General features: G+C 43.8%; 1 pseudogene; it reads left to right on the top strand.

Moving 5' to 3' along the window:
- Window positions 1-4,318: 4,318 nt before the first annotated feature.
- Window positions 4,319-7,340, top strand: LOC109944280 (mitogen-activated protein kinase kinase kinase 3-like; annotated as a pseudogene).
- The last annotated feature ends 4,427 nt before the right edge of the window (window positions 7,341-11,767 follow it).

Raw genomic sequence — 11,767 nt, 5'->3', positions numbered from 1 at the left:
TCCTTGACGTGTGGCTGCATCAATTGAGGAGTGTGTGCGCCACTAGGGATTGCCGAACAGGTCCACGAAGCTAGCAGATATAAAGGGAGAAAGAGAAATCCGCCAACGTCGTGTTCTTGATACGTATGTTGTTGTCCAATAGGATGGCCGATGGAATTAGCTAGGGTGAGCGGAACGTGTTTGTGACGATTGCGAGTGCAAAGATTGACCAAAGACTAGTTAGGGCCTGTTCGTTTCCGTAGGATTGCACCAAGAATTATTCCTGTTGATCAAAATTTATACAAATTAGAGAAGCAATCCGGGTCGGAATAGTTCCGGCCTTCTATTCCGTGTCAACCGAACAGGCCCTTAGTCGTTCACTGGAGTATGGGCACCACGGTAGAGCGAGCCGGGCGTCGTGGCTAGCCTTGCCGCTAGCTTCACTGTCGGTAAGATCTCTCCCTTATTGTTTGTAGTTTTCTATTGGAACTTACACAAACTAGCTAGCCCTAGGTACTAGGAAGAGATCTTGCACAAGACATTTAGCGAGATTCGCACGTTTTGGAGCTCTGCTGGCGCAAGAACTCGGGCAGATGAACACGACCACGTGTTCGACGCGCCCTGGCGACGCCAGAGCACGCTCTCAGCGCTCCGCCCACGCGCGTAGCCCCACGCCGTGCCAACCCCGTGCCCACGCCCGCGCCTGCGGCTATAAAAGCCACCCCGGCCTCGACCGTACACCCCCGCGCGTCCCTGACCCAACCCAAGCTTGGGTTCGCCGGCGTTTGCCCAGAGAGCGACGTGCCAGCGGCCGCGCAAGCCACGACCATCGTAGACCGGCCAAACCAGCCACTCCCCGCCCTATCCGACCCTCGTGTTATCTTCTATGGGCCTCAGTGAAGCTCCCCGAGCCAGGGATTGAACTATACCTCACCGGAGACACCGGATCGACGTCGCCGGACTTCAACCGGCCGCCGTCGCACGTAGACCGAGGTCCACGGTAAGCCTTTCGTCGATTCCTTGCACCTATAGCATCCTGAGCATCCTGTGAAGCTCCATGTGCAACTTGATTGAGCCCTACCGCCGTGAGAAGGCTGGAGCACTTGCCGCCCACAAGCCCGACCGCTTGCGCACGCGGTCAGACCTATTTCGGCCATCACCGTCGACGACTCGCACCTCGACGTGACCGCTAGGACCTCCCAGATCTCACCCAGCCCTTCACCGGACCTCCCTCGCCGCCGGCGCCATCCTTTTTCCTCTCCGCGAGTACTGTTACAAGGGGGAAGGAGCTCGGTTTGAAAGAAGGAAAATCCAGGGGGGATTTTGCGAAGTCAATGACTCATAGGAATAGTTCTGCAGGGGTATGGTTTAAAGAATTAGTTAAGGGAAACCCTAGGGGCTTCGGCGCAAACTGGTTTTCATTAAACCTTTTAAACTTTATTCTTTTAAAAGCATACAGAACTTGCAAAATTCATAACTACAATTTTATCCAGTCAAATTTAGTCAAACTAATTTTGCTAGGTTCTAAATAATATGAACTACTTAGGAAAAAGAACAAACACCCTAAGTACTACAAGAATTTTTAAAGTTTGATTTAAATAAGTTTACTGCCCAAAGCTAAATAAATAGAGGAAAAATAGAAATACTTTTGGACTGAGGGTGAGAAAAATCAGAATCATGCCCAACTACTAACTACCCTGTTTAAAAAATTTGAACTCCCCAGTATACTAGATTAAGAAGAGATTAACCACAAAAACTTGTTTTAGTCCAAACAATAAAAAATGGAAAAGGGGATTAAAAATATGAACTAGAGGGCAACCACATTTTTCCTAGCTTACTTAAGTAGCATAGTTCACAAGAAAATTTTGTTGAACCCTCTGTTAGTACAAAAGAAATGCACCACATTTTATTTCTAAAACCAATGAGAACTTAGAAAAATCCTAGAGAAATAATCCGAGGAGAAACCACCCCAATACTTGGGATAACTAATAATATGCTAGTTTGAATCTAGGAAAAATATAAGTTCTGTTGTTTGACATTTTTCCAATGACAAGTTAGTTATAAGTACATTTTTGACATTAAACTTTAGAAAATCACAATTAAATAACCAATAGGACTTTTTCTGTAATTTTTGGCACAAAGACCTATTATCACCCATGAATCTTGGCAAAAATAAAGTTTAGTCCAGAAACCTCACCTAAATCAGAGCTATAGTACAAAGTAACTATCTACCCCTCAATTTTGTTATTTTTGCACAAGGATTATCTGAATTAATTCTAACCTCAAATTTTTTTTTGAATAAACTATAGAGATAAATGTTTACCCACTGTAATTTTTGTAACATTTTTGGAAAATTCTAATTTGCCATGGTAGTTCAAAGTACTCAATAATAAGCATAATAGAAAGTAAAAGAGGAATTGTGGAAGAGATTAATAATGTACAACTAAATCCTCCTAAGAGTCCAATAAAACATAAAGGAGGTGATTGAAAGTTTTAAGTTCATTCAAGACCCCAAGATGAGTGTATGGAACCCTTAACACACCATCCGATAAAGAAAACCCTAGTGTACCCACTGTTTTAATACTGCTTCACCATACGTAGCATTTACAAAATTACATGTTACTATTATGCATATATCTTATTCATTGAATTCGATAGACTGTAATCTCGCTGACGGAGAGTACATCCTCGTTCCGGAGCAAGGAGCTGCTCAGGAGTTAGTTCAGGAGCCAGCACCAGAACCTGCCATCGAGGATCTGCCTGCCCCAGCTTTGGATGGCAAGCCCTGGTTTTATGCATAACCGTTATGTATATGCTATTTTACTGCACTTAATGTTTGTAGGCTTGTACTATGCACTTAAGTGTAGGAGTTGACTGGAACCTTAGTTGCATGAACTTAGGATTCCTTTTGAGATGGATACTAGTATGCTAGGTCGAGTAGCTGCTTTGCTAATTAGGGATCTCGGTAGAAGTCGAGTGATTTTTCTAGCACTCGTGCGAGGTCAGGAATTGGTTGTATCCATTTTTATATCGGAATGTTGATGGTCTGTGGACAACGATCCATGGGGATGCGTTGTCTACGAGACGGAAATTGGAATAAGGATTAAGGTGTGGTACCGTGTGTCAAGCGTTTGAACGTACTAAACACATATTGAGAAATATGGTAAATCGGTAAGCCTAGTACCTGAGTGAACCTGCCCGCAGATTGCCCTCCTCACGCGACTTGAGACGTGGTCTCCCATTCCGGTTATGGTGGGTACAAGTGCGGTCACTGCACGACGGCAGTCGGGGTCAGTGCGGCATTGTACGCCAAGGCGGTGAGCCCCTTTCTGTTGCCAGGGAATCGATGGGGACGGTTGATATGTGTGGGGACAGAGTGCCTCGCCACGTCGTGTGTTTAGGTTTCCCTTGCAAGGTTTAAAACTCGATTCGAATCGTCTGCTTCTCGCAGCTAATGAGGTTGCTTGATCCATGCTGCTACATTGAGTAATAAGTGGAATGAGTTGATTGGCAAAAGATGTTGATTGTTAAAATGCTTGATACCATGTATGATTAGCTAGGTACACATCTAGTCTTAAGAGAATCACACTAAACTTGAAAAGATAAAACTTGATTTTTAGACTCAGCTAGCGGTTTTGGCAAACCAAACCCCTCAGCCAAACAGCTGCATGTCTAGAGGTAGAGGAGTAGACTCCTCACACCGGGTAAGTCTAGCTGAGTATTAGTATAATCAGCCTTGCTTGTGGCATAATTTTGCAGGTTCTCTGGAGGATATGGTTGCTGGAGTGACTTGGCCGTCTACCTTGCCACCGGATTGGACAGTTGAGTGGGACCCTACCTCAGCAGGAGAGGAGCATGAGGAGTGATGGGCCAGGCTTCCCCATCCTTCCCCTTATTTACCGTTAGTTAAATTCCGCTGCATCCCGAACAATGATTACTACTTTTGCAAAACTCCGATGATGTTGTAATAATCTTAAGCACTTCTTTATTGTATGGTTTTATGCTTTATTGTATTTGCTCTGTGCTTCACCTTCGAGTGAGTACGTGGTACTTGATCCTGTTAGTGGCCTTGTCGGACTAGATCCGAGGGACTGACGTCTTATTCCTATTTAAGTGTGGTCTAGCCTTTAAGGTGGGACTTAGGCACTTAAGTTGGAATAATTCGGGCGATTCCGCCACAAATGTCTTGAAACAGCTCCGAGGTCGCCAACGAACTTCTTCGACACAGAACGAGGCTCCTGCCAACTATAATTGTGCGGACCGACGATCATGTCGCTACTCCCACACTCGGGATCTCGACTTTGACGGCTGCGGCGGCTTCTGTTCGGTATCGCAAGCGATGAGGTGTTCTGGCTTCGATGGGAAAGGGGGTCCGGCTTAGGGTTTTATGTCGCACGGGTCAAGTAGTTGGGGTTGCTCGCAGAGGCTAGGATCTCGGCGTTAGTTGCGTTCGGCGGTTGCGGCGGCGAGGCACAGGTATGACGTGTGGGTCCCGCTATCAGAGATCGCGCGTGTACACTGGATCGGGTCCCACACGACAAAGCTGGCGCGCGCACGGAGGCCGACGAGCTGGCCCCATTCGTCAGTGTTTGCTGGCGGGCTGGTGTGGTAGAAAGGAAGCTGGGTCGCGGTGATGAACGTGGGCCGAATCTGTTTTAGTTTATTCTTTTCCTTTTTCTTATTTCTATTTTCTTCTCTATTTCAAGTTTCCAATATTCAATTCAAATTTCCTATTTTGAAGTTCAGATTCCCAATATCAAATATGATCCAATTTATGAATATAAACGCCGCTATTTTCGATATTAGTATTTTTCCTCCTTCCCCTTATTTAATTCTAGTAATAAGTGACTTTATTACAATTTCTTTTCTCAATTTCTATTTTATGTTTTCATTTAAAATTCTAAGGTCAAATTCAAGTTATGTCTTCCATCAAATGCCTTACACAAGATGATAAGCAAGTGATGTATTTTCTTTATTGTTTATTTAATGGTTGCTTAACTAATTTAATATTATCAACTGATTATAAATAGGAAGGGTCCTAATAAATTCTCAAAGGTTTAAAAATTCTAGAAACATTATCATAAATATATTTTTTTTATTTTTTTTCTATCAATTTTAGGTGTTACACTCGGTCGCCTGACAATTTCCTCACATGTATAAATACCGAGCCTAGCACCCCTCCTTGACGTGTGGCCGCATCAATTGAGAAGTGTGTGCGCCACTAGGGATTGCCGAACAGGTCCACGAAGCTAGCAGATATAAAGGGAGAAAGAGAAATCCGCCAACGTCGTGTTCTTGATACGTATGTTGTTGTCCAATAGGATGGCCGAGGGAATTAGCTAGGGTGAGCGGAACGTGTTTGTGACGATTGCGAGTGCAAAGATTGACCAAAAGGCCAGTTAGTCGTTGTTCACTGGAGTATGGGCACCACAGTAGAGCGAGCCGGGCGTCGTGGCTAGCCTTGCCGCTAGCTTCACTGTCGGTAAGATCTCTCCCTTATTGTTTGTAGTTTTCTCCACTTCATGTAGAGCACATATGTGATCGTAGTCAGGCATCAGTGTGCCCATTCGTGTGTGTCAGGCGCTATGGAGTAGTGGGCGCCGTCGTGGCTGGTTGCCCGGAGGAAGGACACCCGACTGTCGATCGATTAATCGACGACTAAGATTAGATCAGACAGATACCATTTTGTTATTAAGTCCTAGTCGTAGAGTGTGGAATCAACGGACTAGATTAGATCAGAGAACACCCCTTAGCTTCATTAAAACGAGTTCGTCAGATCGAGATATAGTGGCCAAAAAGATTATGCACGTGTAGTCAGCCGGCGCACTTTTGTTAAAGAGACCCTGATGTTCAAGGGCTTTGCTCCACAGTCTGTAGCCATTTAAAGATCATTACAAGCGAGGCCAAATTCTTTTAAATAAAACCCTAGACTTTATGGAAATTAAACACATCGTCCTAGGAGATATGTTTTGCACCAAGGAACTATATTTACACTAACAATTTCATTGAGGTCCCTGTTTTCTCAAAAATAGAACCTTGGAGCTATTAATTTTAATATAAAATTAGTCTAAACCATATTTAATTCAAATCTTTCGCATTTTAACTTTGATTTTATTGGTTCTTCAACCTGCGGATTCGTTGTGACACGTAGAACACATCGTCCTAGAAAATTCTGGGTACTTGAATTTTCCGCTGTAATTTCGGGTAACGATTCTCAGAACCGAAAAAATAAATTGCACAAATCACCCGACCCAAAAGTTTTGAGTACCCGAACGCCCACCTTGGCTGCACCATTCTTGAGATGGCAACAGCAAAGCCTCCTTGGAGCAGTACGAAGGGGTGAATTATTGACTGAATGGATGCAATTACATTTACATGATTACCAATCATATGATGTCAATTCTTCAATTGATTATCTGCTAATCTTGGATGGATTTCATAGGTAGCTGCAACATTCAAAATTGGGAACAGCAAAGGCATACCTGATATCCCGGATAATCTTTCTTCTGAGGCAAAAAGCTTTCTGAAACTCTGTTTGCAGCGTGATCCTGCAGCCCGCCCTATAGCTGCTCAGCTGATGGATCGCCCTTTTGTAAAAGACCATGCTACAGTCAGGAGTTCTAGGTCTGGCATCACAAGGGGTATGTTTCCTACTTCAACTGGTGGGAAAAATAGCATGGTACGACTTCCACATCCTGCCTATGATTTTTGGCACTAACACTGTCAAATAGTTGCTCCATTATGAAATCTGCATGTGTTCTGTATTAGACAATGATGTAAGATATGCATGTATATATTTAAGTATATGTAAGCTACGAACATGAGCACAGTTTATTATAATATGACATGTGATCATATTTCAAGGTATCCTTCATGGTTTCTTAACGGTAAATTTTTCTCGACATGAAGATTGCAACTTCATCATACAAAAGCGTATCTCCTTTAAGAGATCCTGATATCGTGATAAGAAACTTGCCAGGGCCAACATCCCCCATTCCTTCGACATCAAATTACAGGATCACAGCATTGTATGTTCTCCTTTTGTCAGACTTATTGCAATTTACATGTTGTGAATTGTGTCTCAGCTGATTTTTTTTCGTCCAGGAACCCATCCAATGTTCGGATGAACATGTCCCTGCTTGTCTCTCCCTGGTCTAGCCCGCTTTGGTAGTACAGGCAGTCCAACTGAAGTTGATTGTCATCCCCTCCACAGTCCACACCCAGCCTATTCAGCTGGACCAGCCAACTACAGTCCTATCAACAATGCACGGTACCCGATGCGAAGCAGTGGTCTCACAGATCCATCGCTCTAAATCTCTCAGCTGAAAACACAAACTTTTGATTCTCCAAGAAGATTGTAGAGATTCCAAAAAGAAGTAATACTTTGTATACAGGCAGGGAAAAAGTGTGCATAATTTATGCTGTTAGAGGAACAAAGGAACACCCTTTTTTCTGTTTTGCACCTTCTGTATGTATTTTTCACCCAGGATGCAGTTGCATCGCCTTTGCACAAATTCAGAGAAGCGCTAGTGAAAAGAGTAGCATTTCAGTTCAGATCGCACCTCTTATATGTTTTGTCTATATGGCTAGATTTTGCACAAAGATATGTTGGAGAAAGGAGATTTCATGGTAACTGAATCTGATGCATATGGAACACGTCTCCTCTGTATGTCAGAGTCTTCTCCTCAACACCGAAACTCCAGAGATGACCTTGCAACTCCAACACACCCTTTGCATCTTCATTCTTCTTCTTGCCCACAACATCTTTACCATTGTGATTGGCGGCATGACAGTCAGTATTCGCGGCCTCCCAAACAAACCGGAAGATTTGGAGGGCACGGCTCAGTTGCTTGATGCCGCTCCTGATCGTCGATTCATCGCCATCGATCAGGAATTCTGCGGCGTGAACGGTAACATTCCTGCCTCCCTCGCCAGAAATGCATTTGCCGACGTGCACCTCCATGTCCCGGACGGAGCCATAGAGGTAGAAGAGGAGCAGCGTGTACAGGCACCTGGAGGAGTGCCCCAGGCTCTTGGACAGCTTCCTCTGCACCAGGCAGTCCTGCCGGCGCGCCTCCTTGAAGGCTATGTCCCGTTCAATGACGACGTCACGTATCTGGTACAACCCCTCCTTCATGGCCTCCACCTTCTGCACATGCCCGGTGAGTCGATCCTCCATCTCCAGGCTCCTGGCGAGGTCAGTAAACATGTCCAGCACTTCTTGCCACTTCTTGGCGGGAGCCGTCGGTTCTGCTGGTTTCTTGAACGGCGTTGGGCGCATCCAGGACGGCGATGAGGACGTCGCCGTGTCCGACAGGAAGCCGTTGCAAGCGGAGGCGATCTGCTCGGCCATCTTGATCCCTGGGCTCGGGCTATCCAGAGACGCCATGTCGGCCTGGAGATCCCCGAGCACCGCCTCGAGCGCGCCCCGCCAGACGTGGTGCTGCGTCACCTGCGGGCAGACGTTGAGCCGCACGCTCTTCCTCCGCTGGGCTGATACGCCGAGCACGTCGCAGACCTGCGTCAGCGATCTCAGCGACGTCACCTCCATCTTCAGCGGCGGGTGGCCGCGGCTCACGGTGGCCACGGCGGCGACGAACTCACCCGCGAGCGCGTCAAAGTGCGCGGCCCGGGTGGCGGCGTGCGGGCATGCGACGAGGGATCCCCTCGCCCCGTGCCACGGAAAGCCACCTGCAACCCCTGCCAGTGACCCCGAATGACGGAGCAGCCGGGCGTATGCTGCCCGGTACCATCGCCGCGGAAGCGGGGCGCGGTCTCGCACATCGTCCTCTTCGGGCGAGGCCGGGCCTGGTTTGAAGTGAATACTGCGGCGGTGGGCACCGCACAGCCCGCAGATGGCTGGGGCGAGCACGCAGAGCGCGGCATTCGCGCGCAGAAAGGTCTCCGAAATGCTGCGACATTCCATCGAACAGGCTGTGTGCAGGCTGCGACCCTCCCCGAACGCTCTCACGTCGCCGTGGAATGGTCTGCGCGTGCGTGCCCTACCTCAGGCGGTCGAGAGGTTTTGAAATATGACCCCACCCAAATCATAAGCATTTCAACACCCTATCATAATGAGCTACTATGGACCAGGGTGTCAAAACTTACGAATTAGATGCTAAATTTTAAAATTTCTCCAGACGGTCAGATATACTTTTATTGGTCTTGGGTGTTTGGTTCACCTGGCAAAAATTTGGTTTGTATTACACTACATCAAATATTTGAATATTAATTATAAGTATTAAATTTAGGCTTAATAAGTTTAATAAATTTGTCCCTTTTTAGCCTTTATATATGTAATTAGTTTTTATAATTAAATTATATTTAATATTTATAATTCAAATGTTTGATGTAACATAGGCTACTTTTACGCATAAAGCCTCAAAGCTTCAGAAATAGTGTAACTGTCCTTTTTGAAGGTGCGTTTTTTAAAGAAGTCTTCAACCATTTGGTAGTTCGAGTTCCTGTTGTTGTTGTTCAGTGGGCAGTCGCGGCAGTGCTGCCACTGGTGAAGCTATCTTCAATAGCCTTCCTATCACACTCACTATCTCACTTTTCGTTTCAAACTCCATTCTACAAACAGTATATTTACAGTGATTATGCATGTCCATATGCACGCTATTTTTGGAGTCAGCCTGAACTATAAGGCTAGGAGAAATGTTATCGATAAAATTGGTATTTTACTAAGCTTTGTTGAACATTGAACGGTTCCAAGAGTTCTCCAAGCTTTCTCCCTCTCGTCAAGTCCTATATACCGGAGTTCCTCTAGGTATCCCTCTCGAAAGAGGGGAGAGAGCCAGGGGAGTCTAATCTCCTCTTTCATTAATAGTGCTTTTAATTTTAAAATTAAATATTTTCAAATTTAATTACATGATAATAATATATATTACGATATTATAAATATTGTATATTTTAAACTCTAAAAGTGACATAGAAAAGTCTCATATTGTGTCAAAGTGTAAAGGGAGCTGAATAAGAGAAACAGTTGCAAAGAAGGTGAAATAGAGATAAGAATTCTTGAGAAAAATGTATATAAAAACGTATAGTAAGTATGAATAGAGAGATTTGAAAGTGAAACCATTGTAAAAAGGCTTTACTGCTCCCAATTTCGCTCTGTCACAGATCGTGGCCATCATCAGATAGTTGTCGTGGCCATCATCTATGTAAGCTATTCTTTGTGAAGTTAAACGGATGTGCAATCAAAACTTTCATGCAATTATTGTACAATCAAACTACAAAAAAGTCATTAAAAATCTTTAAAATTATAAATCTATTTATTTATATACTCTACTAATGTCTCAAAAAATAAGATTTACTTTATTTTATATTAAAAGATGTAGAAGAAAATTCTATCCAATACCAAAGTTTTAAAAAAATAATACAACTTTTTGTATATCTTCTAACATAGGATTAGTTAGAGCCTAAAATTTGATATATTAATAAGTATATAATTAAGTACATCTTCAAATTTTGTGAGAAGTTTTTATAATTTTTGATAATTTGATTTCTCGCTTGTGAGATATCGGATTTTGTTGCCACCCTTTCTCGGTTCCCTTGATCATATCCCTTCAACAGAAGTTTGTTCAAAACCATGAGCACACAGCTGAGTTGTGCCACGTATTACATTCTGACATTCCACCAGAAATAGAGTTATTGATTGATTTTTTTGCTTTAATATTTGAGGATTCATGCCATTATTCCATCAATTGATTTTGTGTTCTATCATTTTTTTTAAGGATTGGTGAGGTGACTAGAGGGGGTGAATGGAAGCTACTACAAATTCTCGAATAGCGAGAGCATTGTGACTTGATTCCCTGACCCAATCTAACCTCTAGGGTCACCAAAAATACTCCATAAAAGAACAGATCAACGGATCAATTAACTGCTCCTACCAAGTTCCATAGAAGAATATAAGTTCAACGAGACTTAAAAACTTAATTTCAACCCAAACTTTAACAAGAAACTCTAAAGAAGACCCTAAAGGTCCAGTTAAAATTTTGGGTCAAAGTCTGAAAAATTCACCAAGCAAAAGTGCCGCGCGTCAGAGCGGCACTGCCAGATTGCAAAATCTTTCTAGAATGATCTCAAATTTTGCAGGCAGCAAGATACGAGGGAGAAGAGGTAAATCGTGAAGTTTGAGCGAAAAAGGTTGAAAACTCCTTGTTCGCTAGTGCCGGAACTTAGAGCGGCAGTGCCACGTAGTCAAATCTTTACAGAATGTCCTCAAATTTTATAGATAGTTTGTGCAGAGGAAAACATGTCTACTGGTGAAAGATCAACTCCGGCAACACAGAAAACAAAGCGTAGATCGGAAATCCCATTTCGGTTGGATTTTGTTAGGGTTTTCTATTTTGAGTTCAAACTGAGTTATTCTCAAACCACAACCAAGAACTGCAACAACTGGGTGTATGCTGTGATTTGAGAAGTGCAACTCACCACCAATCAACCCCAAACCAAATCCTAGGATTAGAACTCGATGGTTCTTCATATGATCACAAAACGGGAAGAGGGAAGAACATAAGAGCAAAGTGACTAAAAAATTCAGCAAGGATAAAAATTGAGATTCAAGCAACCCAAAAGTTGTGGGTGGAACCGACCACCCTTCGTCGGGTTAAACGTTGCAGATTACAAGACACAGTTGACAGAACAAATTTGTTGCAGATCTCCTGGCTAAACTGGTGACTACCTAGAGAGGAAAACTAGGAGTTCTAAATAAGTGCTCTAAACAAATGGCAGCCGAAGAGATGCTAAACTAACAAGCCCTCCCCTCTATTTATACAGGGTTATT

Source organism: Zea mays, chromosome 2 (genome assembly GCF_902167145.1).
Source record: "Zea mays cultivar B73 chromosome 2, Zm-B73-REFERENCE-NAM-5.0, whole genome shotgun sequence".
Lineage (NCBI taxonomy): Eukaryota > Viridiplantae > Streptophyta > Magnoliopsida > Poales > Poaceae > Zea > Zea mays.
Note: the sequence above shows the minus strand (reverse complement) of the source record. Positions and strands in the feature narration are given on the sequence as shown.